We start from the raw sequence: 21,225 nt of genomic DNA, 5'->3' as shown, positions 1-21,225 counted from the left end.
GATCAAACCCAGGTCTCCCACATTGCAGGCAGACACTTTACCTTCTGAGCCACTAGGGAAGCCCTACTTCTGTTTGCTCCCTACAATTTCTGTCCTTTTTAGTCCAGTAATATCAAATTGAGTGACCTATCAATGAAGTCCTCACCTGACCTAGCACCATGGGACAAAATGGTCATGAAAAGCCTCCAAAAATCATGGCTGAATTTATAACCATGAGGGAGTACCTGCCAACTAAAAATTGTCACTTGCCATCTGCCTCTACAAAGATTAGCTCACTAGTCACTGTAGTCACTGACCTTCAACTCAGGAGTTCAGACAGAGATCAGGAATGAAGTACTCTGTGCTCTGGGAAAAACTGGCCAAACAGCCCTTCAGATAGATATTTTCAGAAGAAGATTCTATGAGCCCAATTTCTTGCAACTTCTCATATCTAGAAAATCACTACAATCATTAATGGAGGCATTTGCTTCTTATAACTAACAGCAACCCTCTACCAAAATGGGTGCTTGTTTGTATATATCCCCCTTCACCAAAATCACATATATACTGACTTCCCCCCACCCACCTCTTTGAAGCAGTTCCTCAGAGCTATCTGAGAAGCTGTTTACCAGGCTATGGTCCTCTTTTTTGCCCCAAATAAAACATAACAGACAACTTTCACGTTGTACATTTTTTCAGTTAACAAGTGTGAGCCCATAGCTTCTTCTGGAAATCTGTGCTGAATCACAGTGAGGCCTGAGGTGGGGCTAGAACCTGAATAGCTTGGAGGAGAAGGGGAAGGGTAGATTGAATCTCCCAAGAGGAGGAGGAAGCCCAGCATGGGGAAAATTAACTTCCATTTCTACCTTCAGGGGGAGCAAGGAATCTACGCCTCAAGAGCAAAATTGCAATCTTTCCCTAGGACCTAGCTGGAGAAACTGGAACATGTCAACTTTCCTACCCTCATCCCCCTCCACTTCCCCTACAGATTTCCTTCACATTCCTGAAGGTCTGCTTACTCCCCATGCCCTGTGAACATACAAGCCTTGTGTCCACACACCTGTGTCTCAGACCTTTCCTTGACTCAAATTCTTTTTGATTCAAGGCTTTCTCTTAATTCTCACTCAGCTTCCTAATTTTCATTAATCTAGCTGTCATAAAAACCTGCAAAAGACCTAGCTTGGGGTGGATGGTTGGGTCACCCTATTGAGACTCCAGCAGCTGCTTCAGTCCTGGAGGCAACTGAGCACCGCCCCCCCCCCCCCCCCACACACACACACACGCACTTTCATCTGCAGTTCTCACCTCACCATGGATTTTTGACATGTAATAGATACATTTGCATAATACCTGTAGGTAATTTGTTTGTTCTTCATCTCTGGGTAAAATAAACCAAAATAATTTTCCCTTCTTTCCTCCCCCAATCCTTCCCTCCCTCCCTCTACTCCTGCCTGTTTCCAGGGTCAAGTGTCCTGGGGGAATAAACTGGCCTTTCTGAGAACAGAGCTGATTCAGTTAGGGTCCATCCTGGAGAACTCTGGGAAAAGCACACGGTCTCTTCAGAGTCTCCTGGGTGGGAGATGGTGGGGGTGTCAGTGGTGAACTGTCTTTGGCAGCAGGGCCCTTTGGTGCACTGAAAAGAGCACTTGAGAGTTAGCAGAGCTGGAAGCTGGCTTCTAGTGACCATACTCTGCCACTCACTAGCTGTGTGGCCTCAGCCAAGTTACTTTTCCTCTGCTGGCTTCAGTTTATACATCAGTCATCTCAGACGATTGACACCTACCATCCTGTCCTGCTCTGACAACTGGTGAGTACATTCCAAGGTGGAAAAGATGCCAAGATGGATACGGAACCCATGGGCACTTGGATTTTCCATATACGTGAAAGTGGCTCAGTCGTGTCTGACTCTTTGTGACCCTATGGACTATACAGCCCATGGAAGTCTCCAGGCCAGAATACTAGAGTGGGTAACCATTCCCTTCTCCAGGGGATCTTCCCAACCCAAGATCAAACCTAGGTCTCCCACATTGCCAGTGGATTCTTTGCCAGCCAAGCCACCAGGGAAGCCCATTTTCCATCTAGAAAAATTCTAAATCCAAGCTACTTAATCTAAGGCAGATTTCAGGGCTGAGAGGAGGGGAGGTTTGTGGTGGGAGAAGTAGAAAAGGGGGACAGAGGTCTATAGTGGGCAGAGGATGGTGTAGAGAGGTGTTAGCTGAACAAGTGGAACCAAGGTGTCTGGAGTTTACACTGAGAGAAAAACTCTGGCTTTCACAATATGTCCAGGGCACCCTAATAGATGAACATGCCTATGGCCAGGGTCTACTTATGCTTTGCAGACCTCCAAAGCATAAATGACCTCCATGCTTACACCAGCCTTGAACAGCTTAGCCTTGGTTTCCTTATCCGTAAAACTGGCATAAGAATACCACCTCATTGCACAGTTATGAAGGCTTAATGAGCTGACTTGCAGAGTGTCTAGCACAGATATTTTATCAACAATGCAAGTAGATAGCACCAAGCAGGTGGAGTAGTGGTGGTAGAATGAGTAGCGAAGTGAAAAATTCTGGAATCTGCTCTGTGCAGCCAGTCATGCTAAAGTCCCACAGGTACCAGGTTTGGGTGTCCTTAAAATACCCGATGAAAAGCTTATATTTGGCATGTGGCTCTGGGAGCAAGATGACATCACCATGGGTCTACAGGTCCCCAAGGCCTGGCCCTCATCCCCTTTACCTCTTGGTCCTGCTTCTGTCCTCCCAAGGCCCCTGTCCTGAGTTTCTCCCTGACCCTTCACCCTCACAGTCTCAGCAGTGGGGGAAAGGGTGGATAGAGGAGAGGGGGGCTGAGGTGGAAGCACTATTGAGGGGCAGCTCTGCATTTCTTCCTTCCTGGAGTTTTCCAGACTGGGTTAGACTCCCCAAATCAGGAAGGGCCCCCCAGGGAGGCTGAAGCCATCCCAGTCACCTCCCCCCCCACCAGCCGCCACCAGGATACCAGCAGGGAAGGGGGCTGTCAAAGCTTTGTTTAGCTCTAAGGGGACTAGGTGGGTAGATGAGGTTTTAGGGTTCTCCTCTTCCCAACAGCAGGAGGTTATTTCAGTTCTTGCCTTATTTTTTAGGATTGTTCTGAGCATCATGTGTACAAGGAGGAGGAAAAGGAACAGGACTGGGCAAGGACAAGCAGTTTGGAAGGAAAAAATTTCTAGATGGCAGGGAAGCCCTGGCCTTTCTCCAGTGGGGCCCACCCCAAGCCAAGCCTGCCTTTGCAGCGGCTTTCCTGAAGTTCCCTTCCTCTCCTTCTTTCTTCTACCCTCCTCCCTTTAGATCTGGAATCTAGGTCTCCCTGCCTCCTTCTCCCTCCCTCCTCCTCTCTCCCTTCTCTGGGATCAGAGGCTCCATTGTTTGAGATGCTGGGTCTATGGGAAGGAGACAGGCAGAGAATTCCCTGTGGCTCGGTGTGCTTGTGAGGAGAGGGAGGTGTGGTGTAGGCCAGGGCCAATTAGTCCCTCCAGACAGCATGGAACTGTTTCTAAATCCTGAAATGAAGATGTCACTTTCATTTCTTCTTAAACTCATTGCTCATTCATTCATTCGTCCATCCACTTGATCTATTCTAGAGAGGGTTATTGAGCTCCTTTTGTTGTATCAGTGAGCTGAGCACTGCGGATATAGAGATAAGAAAAGCTCCCAGTCAGGAGGGGGACAGAAGGCATAAATGACCCCCAATACATAGGGCTTGGCAGAAGAGGCTCTAAAGGCTGGGAAGGAGGGTCAGGTGTTGGGGCTCAGAGAGCTGCCCCTGCTTTAGCTGTTCTGACTTATATTACATACGGGTTGCTCATATAAGATTTTACTTAAACATAAGATTTGGAAGTGTTTTTCAGGTTGTAAATCACTAAATAGATATTGAGGTCTCTTCTATTGGTGACAGGAAGCTTTTGTAGGTTTTGAACAGGAGACTGACAGATCTGAATGAAGCTTTGGAAAGATAATTCTATGACCCTGTGCAGAGGGAACTGGAGGAGGGAGAAGGTAAAAGCAGGGACACCTGTCAGAGAGTTGGTTTTACATGGGGAGACCTGAGCATGCTCATAGTGAGAGGGAGGGAAGTAGTGGCAAGGAAGAGATGAATCAGAAACTGAGAAGACACCTTACTTGTCAAACTTCTAAGTGATTAATGCCTTAGGACTGCTGGGCATGAGGTTCTGGATACTCAGAAACCTGGAAGCACCAGTGCTCCAAGGCCCTCTCTCCCAGCCCCAGTGAATCTTGAGGGGAAGCTCCCAGGCCTTCTGCCCCAGCCCAGTCTCTCTGCAAAGCCCCTCCACTCTTCCACCCCACCAGCCCCTGACAGGAGGCCAGCAGTTTGCCTGGCCCTGTTGCACATCCGTTAAACAACCAGTCTTCTCCCAGCAGCGGCTCCTCTTCATCTGGGCCCATGGCAAAGCCTTCACTCCTGACCCCAGCCCACACAGTACTGGCTATGAATTTCTTGACTTCTCTGGTCCTTGACTGCAGCCCAAAAGGTGCCTCTGGGCAGTCCGTCCGCCAGGCTGGAAGATGTGGTGTTGACACTACCATGCACTAGATTCATTAGCGTTCACACCTCCCTGCACAGCCTACACTGTCCTGGCCAGAATATTCACACCCATCTCCCTGGACTCCTCAAACATCACCTCTAAGGGTGTGAGGCAGGGATTCTCTGCTTTCCCTCCCCTCAGTGGGCAGAAAGAAAGATCAAGACTGGGGAATTATGTGACTTCTGTTGGAGATTAAGCAGACTGGTATCCAGATTCCCTGATGCCTCCCTTACTCCTCACTCATCAAACAGTGCTCTTGTCCCCTCAAGAAAGGAATATGCCCACTACCTTCTGTATGTTCTGAGGAAGGGAAGAAGTCCATAAAGACTGGGGCAAAGAGGAAGGAAGGATAAAACTAGAGTTGCCAGATTAATTTTAAGAACAGTTAAATTTTTTAACAGCTTTAATGAGATGTAACTTACATAACATAAAGTTCACCCATATAAAGTGTACAATTGAATGGTTTTTAGTGTATTTACAGAATTGTGCAGCCATTACCAGCCATTACCTGGTGGCTCAGCTGGTAGAGAATCCGCCTGCAATGCGGGAGACCGGGGTTCAATCCCTGGGTTGGGAAGATCCCCTGAAGAAGGGAAAGGCTACCCACTCCAGTATTTTGCCCTGGAGAATTCCGTGGATTCTATAGTTCATGGGATCGCAAAGAGTTGGACATGACTGAATGACTTTCACTTTACCATAGTTTAATTTTAGAACATTTTTCTTACTCCCCCCAAAACTTTAAACCCTTTAGCAGTCATTACCTAGCCCCTCCCCATCCCTACCCAGCTCTAAGTAAACACTAATCTACTTCTGGTCTCTATGGATTTTCCTGTTTTGGACATTTTGTATAAATGGAATCAAACAATATGCAGGCCTTTGTTACTGGCTTCTTTCACTTAGCAAAACGTTTTTAAAGTTTATCTGTATTGTACCACGTGTCAGTGTTTTATTCCGTAATATGGCTGAATGATATTCTGTTATGTGGATGTCTTACGTTTTGTTTATCCATTCTTCAGTTGATGTTCATTTGGGTTGTTCTATTTTCAGACTACTTTGAATAATGCCAATATGAACATTCATGTATTGATACTAGTTTTGGTGTAAATCTATATTTTCATTTGTTTTGAGTCTATCCAGAGAGAAGGAAAAGTAGAACCACATGCCTGACCCTTTCTCACATTTATTTCCATATATCATCATGCTGCCTGTCTGGGAGGATATTGTATGATCCCTTTTAACAGATTCCCATTTAACAGATTAAAACACTGAGGCTCAGAGGGAGACCTGAAAGCACCAAATGCTGGAGCTGAAATATCAACCCAGTCTAGGGTTCTTTCCAACACAGCACAGTGAATACCTCTCAGATAGTCAGCAATGACTCTCCAAGAACTTTGAAACACTTGAATTTTGAAAAGCAACATAAAGTGAAGAGTCAGTCTAAACCTCTAATTAGGTGCTGGCTAGTGGAATGGCCCCTCTTCTCCTATGGGACCCTGGGAGCCTATCAGAGAGCTTTCCACACACAGGTTTTCCTACTGATTTATGTGACTGAAGCCCTGCCCAGCAGGGATGGAACCAGAGTCAAAACACTAAGCATGCACCCCATCACACTGAGGAGAAAACATTCCCGGGAAATAATTCTGGGGAAAGAATGGACAGGAGACCTTTTTCTGGCTTCAGCTCATTCTCTCAGCTCCAGTTTTATCTGAAAGCTAATTCCCTGATCTTAAGAAGAATCCCAATATTCTATTCAAATCTGCCTTGACCATCTATCCTGAGTCTAAAACACTTTCACCAAAGAACACTTGGTGTCTGAAAAGACTGCACTAAGTACATTTTCTGAAGTCAGGATGGACAGAGAAATAGGTTCTGGCCTGGGTTCCCGGGTCCCTCAGTGAGCCCATCCAAAAGTTCCAAATTCCAGGCCAGAAGAACAAACAGGAGCTTGCCAGAGGTATCCAACTATACCTAAGAGCCATCCACTCTATCCAGCTGATCAGATGGAGTGGGAAACATAGTGGAACCCTCCAGTTGCTGGATTTTTCAATTTCAATCATTGCCCCTGCCCCAAGGGTTGAAGAGATTCCATCTAGGGCTTAAAATTACTCCTGGTGAATAATAGAGCTCAAGAAACATTTTCTGAATGCTGAATTTTCAGCTTAATATAGTGATTGTACAAGAGTACAACAATAGGAAAAAGTCTAGCAATGCTTATTGTTTATTTAGAACTCATTTAACTCTCACAGCATTGCTGGTGAAGTAAGCATATTTTTCCTTTTTTCAGAGCAGAAAACTGGCTCAGGGCAGCATGTGGATCTGCTCAGAGAAGGGATCCAGATCCCGAAGAAGCTGCCCAGCTCAGCCCTGTTGCCTGGGGCTCAGGGTCCCCCTGCTGGCAGCCCAAAGCCTGGGTGTTGGTTGAGGAGCTGCGGAGTGCCAGCTTCCTCACTGGGCCTGCTCTGAGCTAGGGTTCCGAAGGCTGGGAGGAGGCTCAAGGCTAGGGGCATGATTGAATACACTATAAAAGGCTTCAGGTGGGATACTCCATGGTAAAACAGATCAGATCTGTGGGAGACAGCCTGTGTCTAGTCCCTTCTCTCTCCAGACTTTGACCAGGATCTCCTCTTGGAGAGCCCACCCAGAGGGAATGAAGAGACTGACTGCTCTCCTTTATTCTTCTTTCTCCAGGCAGAGCCGTTTAAAGCAGCCCAAAAAGATGGGATGGTTCCTACTTAGCAAAATCTCTAGAGAGGAGGATTTTCTAGCTTCTTTTACTTTCCCACCCCACCTCATCCAGCAGCTGTCAGTTCCAACGGTGAGAAAGGCTAGCTTAGAGGCATCCACATTTTATTTCTCCTGGAAATGTGGGTCTGCTGGCTTTCTGCTAGATATTTTGTTAATTCAATCCTCCTCAAGGGTTATGAGTTTTATTTGTAATGTCAAAAAAAATTGGCATCAAATTTCACTTCTGTCCCTTCTTAGTGTCTGACTTTGAGCACATTGCTTAACCAAGAAACTTCATTTTTCTCACCTATAAAATAGGCCTTACTTTCATAATGGGCTGTTAGGATGATTCAGTGATACATCATTAAATCAATAGCACTATGCGTATAGTGACTTCAGTAAATATTATTAATAATAACGATTATTTTCATAATTCTTTTACCTTTCTTATTTTGTCACTCTACTTAAGAGAAATGGAGTGAGGGGTACAGTAGGCAGGTAGGAGTTCTGGAAAGAAAAGTGTGGAGAGCCCAGTCATGTGCTTGAAATGTCCGCGATCCAGCCACCTCCTTGTGCTCTGACCCCTTGTTTGCCAGGGGAGGGGTGGCAGCTGCTCCATCCACCTGCCCAGGCCCTGATCCAGCCAAGGGACTGGCTGCTGCTGGAATGGCCCAAATGTCCTGGGTTTAGAGCTAGGTAGAGGACAGCTGAGGATGGGGGAGAAGGGTGAGGGGGCAGATAAGGAACACTCTTCTCTCTCATTATGTCCACCTACCCTGCAACTTTGTAAGCTTTCCAGGTCAGCTTGGGACCTCTGACCTCAAGCCTGCTCCCCCCTGGGGGTAGGACTGGAGGAGTTCCCCCTCTTTCCCTCCCTTGTTCTCTGCCCTCTCTTGCCTCCTCCCCCATGGCTAAACCCACTCACCCAACTCCCACGCCCCTGCTCCCTCCCCATCCCATGTGCTGCTCAGCTGTCACTGGCCCTCAGCTAGGCACTCTGCCTGCCTGTACCCCTTATGAATTGCCACCATTCACACACTGGCTCCAGAGTCTCCATCTGTCTCACTGGGTCTGAATAGTAGGGCTATGTGGCCTCATCTGTTGTCCTCCATCTGGAATCCAGGGCAAGAGACTAAACTTCAAAATCCCCAACTTTCACCTGCCAGGATTGAGGTAGGCAGCACTGGCTGAAAGGCAGAGTCTGAGTTAGGGGCACCCTCATCTCCTGGAAGAGCAGGCCTGGTTCTTCTCTATCCTAGACCCACCAACACTGACTGAAACAAACTGGCAATGCAGTGTGAAAAAAAGCAAGAAGCCCACTCTTCTCAAAAGGATACTTGCATATTTAATAGCATTCTCTTATTACATTTCATTTATTTGTAGCCAGGACCTGAATCAGGGGTTTCAGTGTACAATGTAAACAGAAAGACACACAGTGGCAATATTTTTTAAATTAATTTTTTTGTTATATAAGCAATATGTAAATGTTCTTTCCTTGAATAGAAAAATGAAACCATTGCATTTCAGAGTCAGACTTCCTTTGATCAGTCTCCTAAATCCAGACTATTTCCCCTCAACACAGAGGTAACCACTGTTACCAGCTTGAATATATATTTGCCTAATATATACATAGAAAATATATAATTCTGTCATGTGGACTTGGATTTTGCTATTATTTTTTACATAAATTGTAAACCACAAATATTTCACAACTAAATTCACTAAAAAAAGGTCATATCTAAACCAGTACATACAGATTTATATCATGATATTCTTAGAATAGACATATCATGGTTCATTTAGCCACCTCCTTGTTGACAGACATCCAGGTTCTGTCATTTTCTCTCATTATAAACATTGTATTCTGTCACATGCTTGAGTCTTCTCCAACCTTGTCCTGCCTGGTCCTATGTTCCTACCCCTTATGAAGGGGAAAATTTATCATTTATACTGTTTTAAGGGTGCAAAAATAGTAGAAGTGTTCTTAAGAACTCTTTATAACACATTTTTAGTAATTTAAAAACCCTAGGTCCCATTAAGATGATTTCTACATCCAGTTGGGGACAAATCACTGCTCTAGGAAAGACAGTGCACCCAAGGAGGTAGAAGGAGTTTCAAAAGAGAATGAAGAGAGTAGAAAGGGAAAGAAAGTGAACAGGAAAGAGTAAGAAAGAGAAAGATGTAAAAGAACATGTATACAGTAGCACTCTCTGCAACAGAGTAAAATTGGAAATGTCTAGCAGAAAAGAAACAAATAAAACTTGTCATATATATTCACCAGAATATTATGTAGCATTAAAATAATAATTTGAAGACTGTGTAAGAGTATGAAAAAGCTTCTGATATTAAGTTAAAAAGTAATCTATAGGGCATTTCACCTCAAAACAATGAATTTCACCTTTTTCTCAAGTGCACATGGAACCTTCTCCAGGATAGATCACAGCTTTGGCTATAAATCTAGCCTTGGTAAATTAAAAAAAATTGAAATCATTCCAAGCATCTTTTCAGATCACAATATGGTAAGATTAGATGTCAACTACAGGAAAAAAACTATTAAAAATTCAAACATAAGGAGGCTAAACAACACGCTTCTGAATAACCAACAAATCACACATGAAAGAAAAAGAAATCAAAATATGCATAGAAATGAATGAAAATGAAAACACAACAACCCAAAATCTATGGGATTCAGTAAAAGCAGTGCTAAGGGGAAGGTTCATAGCAATACAAGCTTACCTCAAGAAACAAGAGAAAAATCAAATAAATCAAGTAAACCTAGCTCTACACCTAAAGCAACTAGAAAAAGAAGAAATGATGAACCCCAGGGTTAGTAGAAGGAAAGAAATCATAAAAATTAGTACAGAAATAAATGGAAAAGAAACAAAGGAGACCACAGCAAAAATCAACAAAGCTGGTTCTTTGAGAAGATAAATAAAATAGACAAACCATTAGCCAGACTTATCAAGAAACAAAGGGAGATGAATCAAAGCAACAAAATTAGAAATGAAAATGGAGAAATCACAACAGACAACAAAGAAATACAAAGGATCATAAGGACTAGTATCAGCAATTATATGAAAATAAAATGGACAACTTGGAAGAAATGCACAAATTCTTAGAAAAGTATAAGTATCCAAAACTGAACCAGGAAGAAATAGAAAATCTTAACAGATGCATCACAAGCACAGAAATCAAAACTATAATCAGAAATCTTCCAGCAAACAAAAGCCCAGGATCAGACAGCTTCACAGATGAGTTCTACAAAAAATTTAGAGAAGAGCTAACACCTATCCTACTCAAACTCCTCCAGAAAATTGCAGAGGAAGGTAAATTGCCAAACTCATTCTATGAGGCCATCATTACCCTAATACCAAAACCGGACAAAGATGCCACAAAAAAAGAAAACTACAGGCCAATATCACTGATGAACATAAATGCAAACATCCTTAATAAAATTCTAGCAAACAGAATCCAACAACATATTAAAAAGATCATACATCATGACCAAGTGGGCTTTATCCCAGGGATGCAAGGATTCTTCAACATTTGCAAATTGATCAATGTGATATACCACATTAACAAAGTGAAAGACAAAAACCATATGGTTATCTCAATAGATGCAGTTAAAGCCTTTGACAAAATTCAACATCCATTTATGATAAAAACCCTCCAGAAAGCATAGAAGGAACATACCTCAACATAATAAAAGCCATATATGATAAACCCACAGCAAACATTATCTTCAATGGTGAAAAATTGAAAGCATTTCCCCTCAAGTCAGAAACAAAACAAGGGTAACCACTCTCATCACTACTATTCAACATAGTTTTGGAAGTTTTAGCCACAGAAATCAGAGAAGAAAAAGAAATAAAAGAAATCCAGATTGGAGAAGAAGAAGTAAAACTCTCAAGTTTGCAGATGACATGATCCTCTACATAGAAAACCCTAAAGACTCCACCAGAAAATTACGAGAGCTAGTCAATGAATATAGTAAAGTTGCAGGATATAAAATTAACACACAGAAATCCCTTGCATTCCTATACACTAACAATGAGAAAACAGAAAGAGAAATTAAGGAAACAATTCCATTCACCATTGCGATGAAGAGAATAAAATATTTAGGAATAAATCTACCTAAAGAAACAAAACACCTATATATAGAAAGCTATAAAACACTGATGAAAGAAATCAAAGATGACAAATCAAATAAATGGAGAAATATACCATGTTCATAGATCGGAACAATCAATATACTGAAAATGAGTATACTACCCAAAGCAATCTATAGATTCAATGCAATCTCCATCAAGCTACCAACGGTATTTTTCACAGAACTAGAACAAATAATTTCACAATTTGTATGGAAATACAAAAAAACTTGAATAGCCAGAGCTATCTTGAGAAAGAAGAATGGAACTGGAGGAATCAGCCTTCCTGACTTCAGGCTATACTACAAAGCTACAGTCATTGACAGTATGGTACTGGCACAAAGACAGAAATATAGATCAATGGAACAAAATAGAAAGCCCAGAGACAAATCCACACACCTATGGACACCTTATCTTTGACAAAAGAGGCAAGAACATACAATGGAGAAAAGACCATCTCTTTAACAAGTGGTGCTGGGAAAACTGGTCAACCACTTGTAAAAGAATGAAACCAGAACACTTTCTATCACTATACACAAAAATAAACTCAAAATGGGTTAAAGATCTAAATGTAAGGCTAGAAACTATAAAACTCTTAGAGGAAAACATAGGCAAAACACTCTCTAACATAAATCACAGCAGGATCCTCTATGATCCTCTATCACCTCCCAGAATATTGGAAATAAAAGCAAAAATAAACAAATGGGACCTAATTAAACTTAAAAGCTTTACACAATGAAGGAAACTGTAAGCAAGGTGGAAAGACAGCCTTGAGAATGGGAGGAAATAATAGCAAATGAAGCAACTGACCAAGAATTAATCTCAAAAATATACAAGCAGCTCATGAAGCTCAATTCCAGAAAAATAAACAATTCAATCAAAAAGTGGGACAAAGAACTAAACAGACATTTCTTCAAAGAAGACATACAGATGGCTAACAAATACATGAAAAGATGCTCAACATCAGTCATTATCAGAGAAATGCAAATCAAAACCACAATGAGGTACCATCTCATGCCGGTCAGAATGGCTGCTATCAAAAAGTCTACAAACAATAAATGCTGGAGAGGGTGTGGAGAAAAGGGAACCCTCTTACACTGTTGGTGGGAATGCAAACTAGTACAGTCGCCATGGAGAACAGTGCGGAGATTCCTTAAAAACTGGAAATAGAACTGCCATATAACCCAGCAATCCTACTGCTGGGCATACACACTGAGGAAACCAGAATTGAAAGAGACATGTGTATCCCAGTGTTCATCGCAGCACTGTTTATAATAGCCAGGGCATGGAAGCAACCTAGATGTCCATCAGCAGATGAATGGATAAGAAAGCTGTGGTACATATACACAATGGAATATTACTCAGCCATTAAATAGAATACATTTGAGTCAGTTCTAATGAGGTGGATGAAACTGGAGCCTATTATACACAGTGAAGTAAGTCAGAAAGAAAAACACTAATTCTGTATACTAATGCATATATATGGAATTTAGAAAGATGGTAATGATAACCCTATATGTGGGACAGTGAAGGAGACACAGATGTATAGAACAGTCTATTGGACTCTGTGGGAGAAGGTGAGGGTGGGTTGATTTGGGAGAACGGCATTGAAACATGTATATTATCATATGTGAAACAGATCACCAGTCCAGGTCCAACGCATGAGACAGGGTGCTCAGGGCTGATGCACTGGGATGACCCAGAGAGATGGGATGGGGAGGTAGGTGGGAAGGGGGTTCAGGATGGGGACATATGGACACCCATGGCTGATTCATGTCAATGTATGGCAAAAACCATTACAATATTGTAAAGTAATTAGCCTCCAATTAAAATAAATAAATTTTAAAAAAGTTAAAAAGTAGACTATAAAATTAAAACTATATAATAATAACAACCATGTAAAATGATGCAGACATATTAAGATGGAAAGGCAATACAGACAAAACAATTTGATTTGTTATAGTAACAGAATTGTGGGTATACTATTATTATTGTTTACTTACATTAATATTGTCATAATGGTATTTTGGGCAATATTTTATGTTAAATAGCAACAAAAAGAAGAAAGGAAAATAAATAAATTGAAAATGGTGAAGAAGAGAGGGAGAGAAGGGCATGGGAGATGAAATACGAAAGGATAAGAGAGGTGAAGAGAAAAGGACTGGAGTCATGTTTTGAAGGCTGGGCCATCTTTAGCCATAGAAGCAATGTCAGCGATAGTGTTGACTCAGGGTCTTCCAGGCTCCTTGGATGGAAAACAGTTTCCACCGTACACAGATGTTTACCTTCCACCCTCTTCCCTTTGATATTTTTAAAGCCAGTGAAGAAGTTAGGGATACCAAGCACAGGATTTCAAAGAACTCAGATTCTAGTGTCTAGAGAGAGATGAGGGCACAGGTGTGTGAGCAAACAATTATAGACAGTCAACAAAACTCAAATAGAGGTCTGATATTCTGTAGGCGGAGGTTGTAGTGTCCCAGAAGGCTTCACAAGCAAGGGACATTTGAGCTGCATTTCAAAGAATGGGCAGGAGATTATCAGACAGAGAAAAGGGGGCAGCATTCTAGGCAGAAGGCACAAGTGCAAAGGCACCAGGGCCTAAACACACACTATCATTCAGTATAGTTAAACTTTGGGTTTGGGAGAAACATAAGTAGGAGATGAGGCCTTGAATTTATTCTAAGGGCAATGGGAAGCATTAAAACATTTAATCAGAGCAACATCATACTCTAATTTATGCTTTATGATGACCATTGCAGCAATGAGCAAACTGGGTGGCAGTAGGACAAAGTGGAGAGAAGGAACATAAATTAGGACATCATTGTAAGAGTTCTGATAAGAAAGAGTAAGACCCTAAACTGGGGCAATTAATGGGATAAGAGTAGAGGAATTAACTCATGAAATTTTTATGTAGAAATAATAAAACTTTATCCATTAATTCATTCAGTGAGCAACTTTTGAGTTGCTGTTGACAGCTCAGTCGTGTCCGACTCTTTGAGACTCCACGGACTGCAGCACACCAGGCCCCCTTGCCCACCACCAACTCCCGGAGCCACCCAGACTCTGTGGCCCCACGGACCACAGCACACCAGGCCCCCCTGCCCTCCACCAACTCCTGGAGCCACCCAGACTCTGTGGCCCCATGGACCACAGCTTACCAGGCCCCCCTGCCCACCACCAACTCCTGGAACCACCCAAATGCACGTCCATCATGTCAGTGATGCCATCAAGCCATCTCATCCTCTGTCATCGCCTTCTCCTCCCACCCTCAATCTTTCCCAGCACCAGGGACTTTTCAAATAAGTCAGCCCTTCGCATCAGGTGGCCAAAGTATTGGAGTTTCAGCTTCAACATCAGTCCTTCCAATGAACTCCCAGGACTGATCTCCTTTGGGATGGACTGGTTGGATCTCCTTGCAGTCCAAGAGACTCTCAAGAGTCTTCTCCAACACCACAGTTCAAAAGCATCAATTCTTCGGTGCTCAGCTTTCTTTATGGTCAAACTCCCACATCCATACATGACTACTGGAAAAACCATAGCTTTGACTAGACAGACCTTTGTTGGCAAAGTAATGTCTCTGCTTTTTAATATGCTATCTAGGTTTGTCATATGTTTTTTTTTCCCAAGGAGCAAGCATCTTTTAATTTCATGGCTGCAGTCACAATCTGCAGTTATTTTGGAGCCCCCCCAAAATAAAGTCCATCATTGTTTCCATTGTTTCTCTATGTATTTTCCAGGAACTGATGGGACTGGATGGCATGATCTTAGTTTTCTGAATGTTAGTTTTAAGTCAGCTTTTTCACTCTCCTCTTTCACTTTCATCAAGAAGCTTTTTAGTTCTTCTTCACTTTCTGCCATAAAGGTGGTATCATCTGCATATCTGAGGTTATTGATATTTCTCCCGACAATCTTGATTCTAGCTTGTGCTTCATCCAGTAGTAATGCTCCAACTATCATACAGTTCTTATTCACATGCTAGCAAGGTTATACTTATAATATTTCAAGCTAGACTTTCAGAAGTAAATGAATTGAGAACTTCCAGATGTACAAGCTGGCTTTAGAAAAGGAAACCAGAGATCAAATTCCCAACATTAATTGGATCATGGAGAAAGCAAGGGTATTCCAGAAAAACCATCTACTTCTACTTCATTGACTACACTGAAGCCTTTGTGTGGATCACAGCAAACTGTACAAAATTCTTAAAGAGATTGGGAATACCAGACCACTTACCTGTCTTCCAAGAAACTTGTATGTGGGTCAAGAAGCAACAGTTAGAACCTGACATGAAAAAACTGACTGGTTCAAAACTGGGAAAGGAGTACAACAAGCTGTATATTGTCACCCTGCTTATTTAACTTATATACAGAGCACATCACGTGAAATGACAGACTGGATGACTCATAAGCTGTAGTCAAGCTTGCTGGGAGAGATATCAACAACCTCAGATATGCAGATGATACCACTCTAATGGCAAAAAGTGAAGAGGAACTAAAGAGCCTCTTGAGAGCGTGAAAGAGGAGATAAAAAACCTGGCTTAAAACTCAACATTCAAAAAATAGATCATGGCACCCAGTCCCTTCACTTCATGGCAAGTAGATGGGGAAAAAGTGGAAACAGTGACAGATTTTCTTTTCTTGGGCTCCAAAATCACTGCAAAGCATCTACTTCTAATTTACTGACTATGTCAAACCCTTTGACTGTGTGGATCACAACAAACTGTGGAAGATTCTTAAAGAGATGGGAATATCAGACCACCTGACCTGTCTCCTGAGAAATATGTATGCAGGTCAAAAGCAACAGTTAGAACTAGACATGGAACAACAGACTGGTTCCAAATAGGGAAAGGAGTACATCAAGGCTGTATACTGTCACTGGTTATTTAACTTATATGCAGAGTACATCATGTGAAATGCCAGGCTGGATGAAGCACAAGCTGGAATCAAGATTGCCGGGAGAAATATCAATAACCTCAGATATGCAGATGACACCACCCTTATGGCAGAAATTGAAGAGGAACTAAAAAGCCTCTTGATGAAAGTGAAAGAGGAGAGTGAAAAAATTGGCTTAAAACTCAACATTCAAAAAACTAAGATCATGGGATCTGGTCCCATCAGTTCATGGCAAATAGATGGGGAAACAGTGGAAACAGTGAGAGACTTTATTTTGGAGGGCTCCAAAATCACTGCAGATGATGACTGCAGCCTTGAAATTAAAAGACACTTGCTCCCTGGAAGAAAAGTTATAACCAACCCGCTGCTGCTGCTGCTAAGTCACTTCAAGCATGTCCGACTCTGTGAGACCCCAGAGATGGCAACCCACCAGGCTCCCCTGTCCCTGGGATTCTCCAGGCAAGAACACTGGAGTGGGTTGCCATTTCCTTCTCCAATAACCAACCTAGGAAGCATATTAAAAAGCAGAGACATTACTTTGCCAACAAAGGTTCATCTAGTCAAAGCTATGTTTTTTCCAGTAGTCATGTATAGATGTGAGAGTTGGACTATAAAGAAAGCTGAGCACCAAAGAATTAATGCTTTTGAACCATGGAGAAGACTCTTGAGAGTCCCCTGGACTGCAAGGAGATCCAAGTAGTCCATCCTAAAGGAAACCACTCCTGAATGTTCATTGGAAGGACTGATGCTGAAGCTGAAACTCCAATACTTTGGTCACCTGATGCAAAGAACTGACTGCTTTGAAAAGACCATGATGCTGGGAAAGATTGAAAGCAGGAGGAGAAGGGGCCGACAGAGAATGAGATGGTTGGATGGCATCACCAACTTAATGGACATGATTTTGAGTAAACTCTGGGAATTTGTAATGGACAGGGAGGCCTGGTGTGCTGCAGTCCATGGGGTCACAAAGAGTTGGACACTGAGCAGCTGAACTGAAAATCACTTGGACGGTGACTGTGCTGTGCTAAGTTGCTTCAGTTGTGTCTGACTCTTTGGGACCCTATGGAGCATAGCCCACCAGGCTCCTCTGTTCATTGAATTCTCTAGGCAAGAATAAAGGAGTGGGTTGCCATGCCCTCCTCCAGGGGATCTTCCTGACTCAGGGATCGAACCTGTGTCTCCTTCATTGGCACTAGGGCCACTTTACCACTAGTGCCACCTGGGAAGCCCCATGGCAGTGAATGTAGCCATGAAATTTAAAAACTCTAGCTTCTTAGAAGAAAAGCTGTGACAAACCTAGACAATATATTAAGAAGCAGAGACATTACCTTGACGACAAAGGTTCATATAGTCAAAGCTATGCTTTCCTCCAGTAGTCATGTACGGATGTGAGAGTTAGACCATAAAGAAGGCTGAGTGCCAAAAAACTGATGCTTTCAAACTGTGGTGCTGGAGAAGACTCCTAAGAGTCCCTTGGACTGCAAGGAGATCAAATCAGTGAATCCTAAAAGAAATAAACCCTGATACTCATTGGAAAACTGATGTTAAAGCTGAAGCTCCAAATACTTTGGTCATCTGACTCATTGGGAAAACCCTGATGGTGGGAAAGACTGAAGGCAAAAGAAGGGGCAGAGAGTCAAATGGTTAGCATCACTGACTCAATGGATGTGAATTTCAGCAAACTCTGGAAGATAGTGGAAATCACAGGAGCCTGGCATGTTGCAGATCATGGGGTCACAAAAAGTCAGACCTAACTTAGCAATTGAATGACATGTCAGTCAGTGATCAAATAGAGTGTCTTAAGAGAGAAAGTTGGATGGGTAGACAGCCGGTTACAGACCAATGAGGGAGAAGGCTTGAGAGACTAGGAATCAATGGGCTATGAGAAGGGAGGGAGGAGAGTTCTAGGATGACTTCCCGGTTTCCTTCTCAGAGGTTGAGTGGATCCAGTGGCTGACATGAGGAGCTCAGGGTAAGGGTGTGTCTGGAGCCACACGGTCATTTTGATTTAGGTCTCTTCATTTCCTTGAGAAAGGCCAGTTGTGGCTTAGGGAGCTTGTTATCGCCTTCCCAATTATATGAATTTATGGAAGGCACCTAGAAAAGTCCCTGTCACACAGTAAGTGCTCAGTAACTGTTAAATGAAGAAAACAAGTAAGAAGTGCAGAGACTTAAAGCAAGATTCATATATACCATGCTGCCTCTGTTCATAAGATCAAGATCAGTGTGTGGCCCACTGACTCTGAAAGGCAGTGTACCAGAAACTTCTGACAGAACTAAACCTCAGCCTCCCAAAAAGAGGTTATTAAAGAGAGTGTGAATATAAACATGCAAAAATAGAGCTCACTGTTTGTAGCCTGGTCTCCTGCAAAGAAAAGCATAGATGGGGCAGAGGGATCTCAGCAGTTTATTCCCATCAAAAGGCATTTGCATTGCATCATTTGTTTGAAGAATGCATACTGTGAACCTTGAAAATCACCTCATTGCTTGATACCATGGAGGAAGTCACCAAAGTTGTGAATTTTCTTTGTTCTTGTGCTTTTATTATTGTTGGTTTACTGAAATTTTAGAAGATGAAACATAGTATGGAAATATTATTTATATCGATGCTGTTGGGTAGTGAAGTCATGGAAAATTTGCTTGAAAGGTTTACTGAACTGCTTCTCCACCACAGGGAATTAAAAAGCTTTGAAGGACTCAACTCTTCAGACCTCAGGCAACTCATGTCTTCTGTATGTGACAAGACTTGTAAACACTCTGATCCTGAAAGTGAAACACTGCTGAGGCATTGGATGGAGGAAGTACTCATATTGATCTTAAGCTGGATGTGTGGACTAAGTGACTGACCACTGGAACCTGCTTTCATTTCTTATTGCTTCAGTACTCTGAGCACAATGAAATCTTTACCAGATGAGCCACAAGGGAAGCCCAATGAAATCACCAACAATAAAGAAATGCAGTGCTATTTGATGGACATAAAGTCACATTTCAGGAGACATTCTCAGATTTTGTTATGAATGGTATGAAATTTGGTATGAATTTTGTTATGTTATATATATGTATATATATGTTATATATATTATATATGTTATATATATATGCTATGTTATATGTGTGTGTGTATATATATATATATATATATATATATATGAAACCTCTTTTTAAATTTGTATAGAGAAGGGGAAAAAATCTCATACTTGTTGGGTTTCCTCCTGCCGTTTAAGAGAGATAAAAAAGTGTCTGACACTCGCAGCCTATTTCCTCTGTTTGGAGACCCCTGGCCTTCCTGCCTGTTACCCTCATATATATATATATATATATATATATATATATAACCATTTTGAAATGAATATCTATTGAGTGCTTATATGTTCCAGGCACTAGTCTAGGTGTTTTACATGTACTAATTCATTCAAGCCTCACAACAAACCTATGTGATAATTTCTAGCATTGTTCTCATTTCACAAATATTAAAATGGAGACACAGTAAGATTAAGAAGAAAGATCTTCAAGTAGGGGAATCCAGACTCTAACTCTGGCAGTCTGAATTCTGTGCTCTTAACCACTCTGTGTAAACTTGAAGATGTATCTAAATCACCAAACATCAACCCTATCAGTGGGGCTTCATTTCCATGGAACTGATTATAGTGAAAGTTAATCACAGTTACCAAGAAAATCAATTTTCCTAGAATTATAGAAAGCACTGGATAAATTCCAGAACTTAAAATATCCTACTGTGTGGTCTGACTTAGCAACACTTGAGTGCATTTTCTTTTTCTGAAGAAACCATTGAGGTCAGTGCTGAGAACCCTCACTAGTGAGTAGATCTGGATCCTGTGTTGAGATATGACTTGCTGGAGCACCCTCTACAACTCCATTTGTTATATACCTGTCCTCATGGACTCCATCAATCCTCTTAAAATCAACCCACATTTAGCGTAGGCCCATAAGAGTGCACTTTGTATAAATTATTAATCTAACTGCTTTTATATTGCTTTTGTGTTGTTGTTAAATTGTCCAGTCAGCTTCGCTGTTGTTGTTATCTTTTAAGTTATGGACTTCATGTTCTGAAGTATAGCATGGTAGTTTAGTGATTGATCCTCTCATTAAAGAAAACTAAAAATACTGGACAAAATAAATAATTGAAAACTCTTTTTAAATGCACTAATAGATTGGGGAAAAAATTACAGGTAAATTCAGAAGCCTTAAAATCACATAAAAACCAGAAAGATAAACCTGTACTAATGTCAGCATTTATAATGAGTTTCAGTTTTCATATATCTTGCAAGACATAGAGGGTTTAAAGGTAAAGAGACTAATAGGAGTCTACACGCCCAGTATAAATCCATAAACCTAGAGCCCAAAGGCTACAATTCATTACAAGGGTGAATTAAAAATAAATCGGTCAACATCACTCATTATCAGAGAAATGCAAATCAAAACCACTATGAGGTACCATTTCACACCAGTCAGAATGGCTGCGATCCAAAAGTCTACAAATAATAAATGCTGGAGAGAGTGTGGAGAAAAGGGAACCCTCTTACACTGTTGGTGGGAATGCAAACTAGTACAGCCACTATGGAGAACAGTGTGGAGATTCCTTAAAAAACTGGAAATAGAACTGCCTTATGATCCAGCAATCCCACTGCTGGGCATACACACTGAGGAAACCAGAAGGGAAAGAGACATGTGTACCCCAATGTTCATCGCAGCACTGTTTATAATAGCCAGGACATGGAAGCAACCTAGATGTCCATCAGCAGATGAATGGATAAGAAAGCTATGGTACATATACACAATGGAGTATTACTCAGCCATTAAAAAGAAAACATTTGAATCAGTTCTAATGAGGTGGATGAAACTGGAGCCTATTATACAGAATGAAGTAAGCCAGAAGGAAAAACAT

The sequence above is a fragment of the Bos indicus genome, chromosome 16 (assembly GCF_029378745.1).
Source record: "Bos indicus isolate NIAB-ARS_2022 breed Sahiwal x Tharparkar chromosome 16, NIAB-ARS_B.indTharparkar_mat_pri_1.0, whole genome shotgun sequence".
Lineage (NCBI taxonomy): Eukaryota > Metazoa > Chordata > Mammalia > Artiodactyla > Bovidae > Bos > Bos indicus.
The sequence above is the reverse complement of the archived record's forward strand: the minus strand, read 5'-3'. Positions refer to the sequence as shown.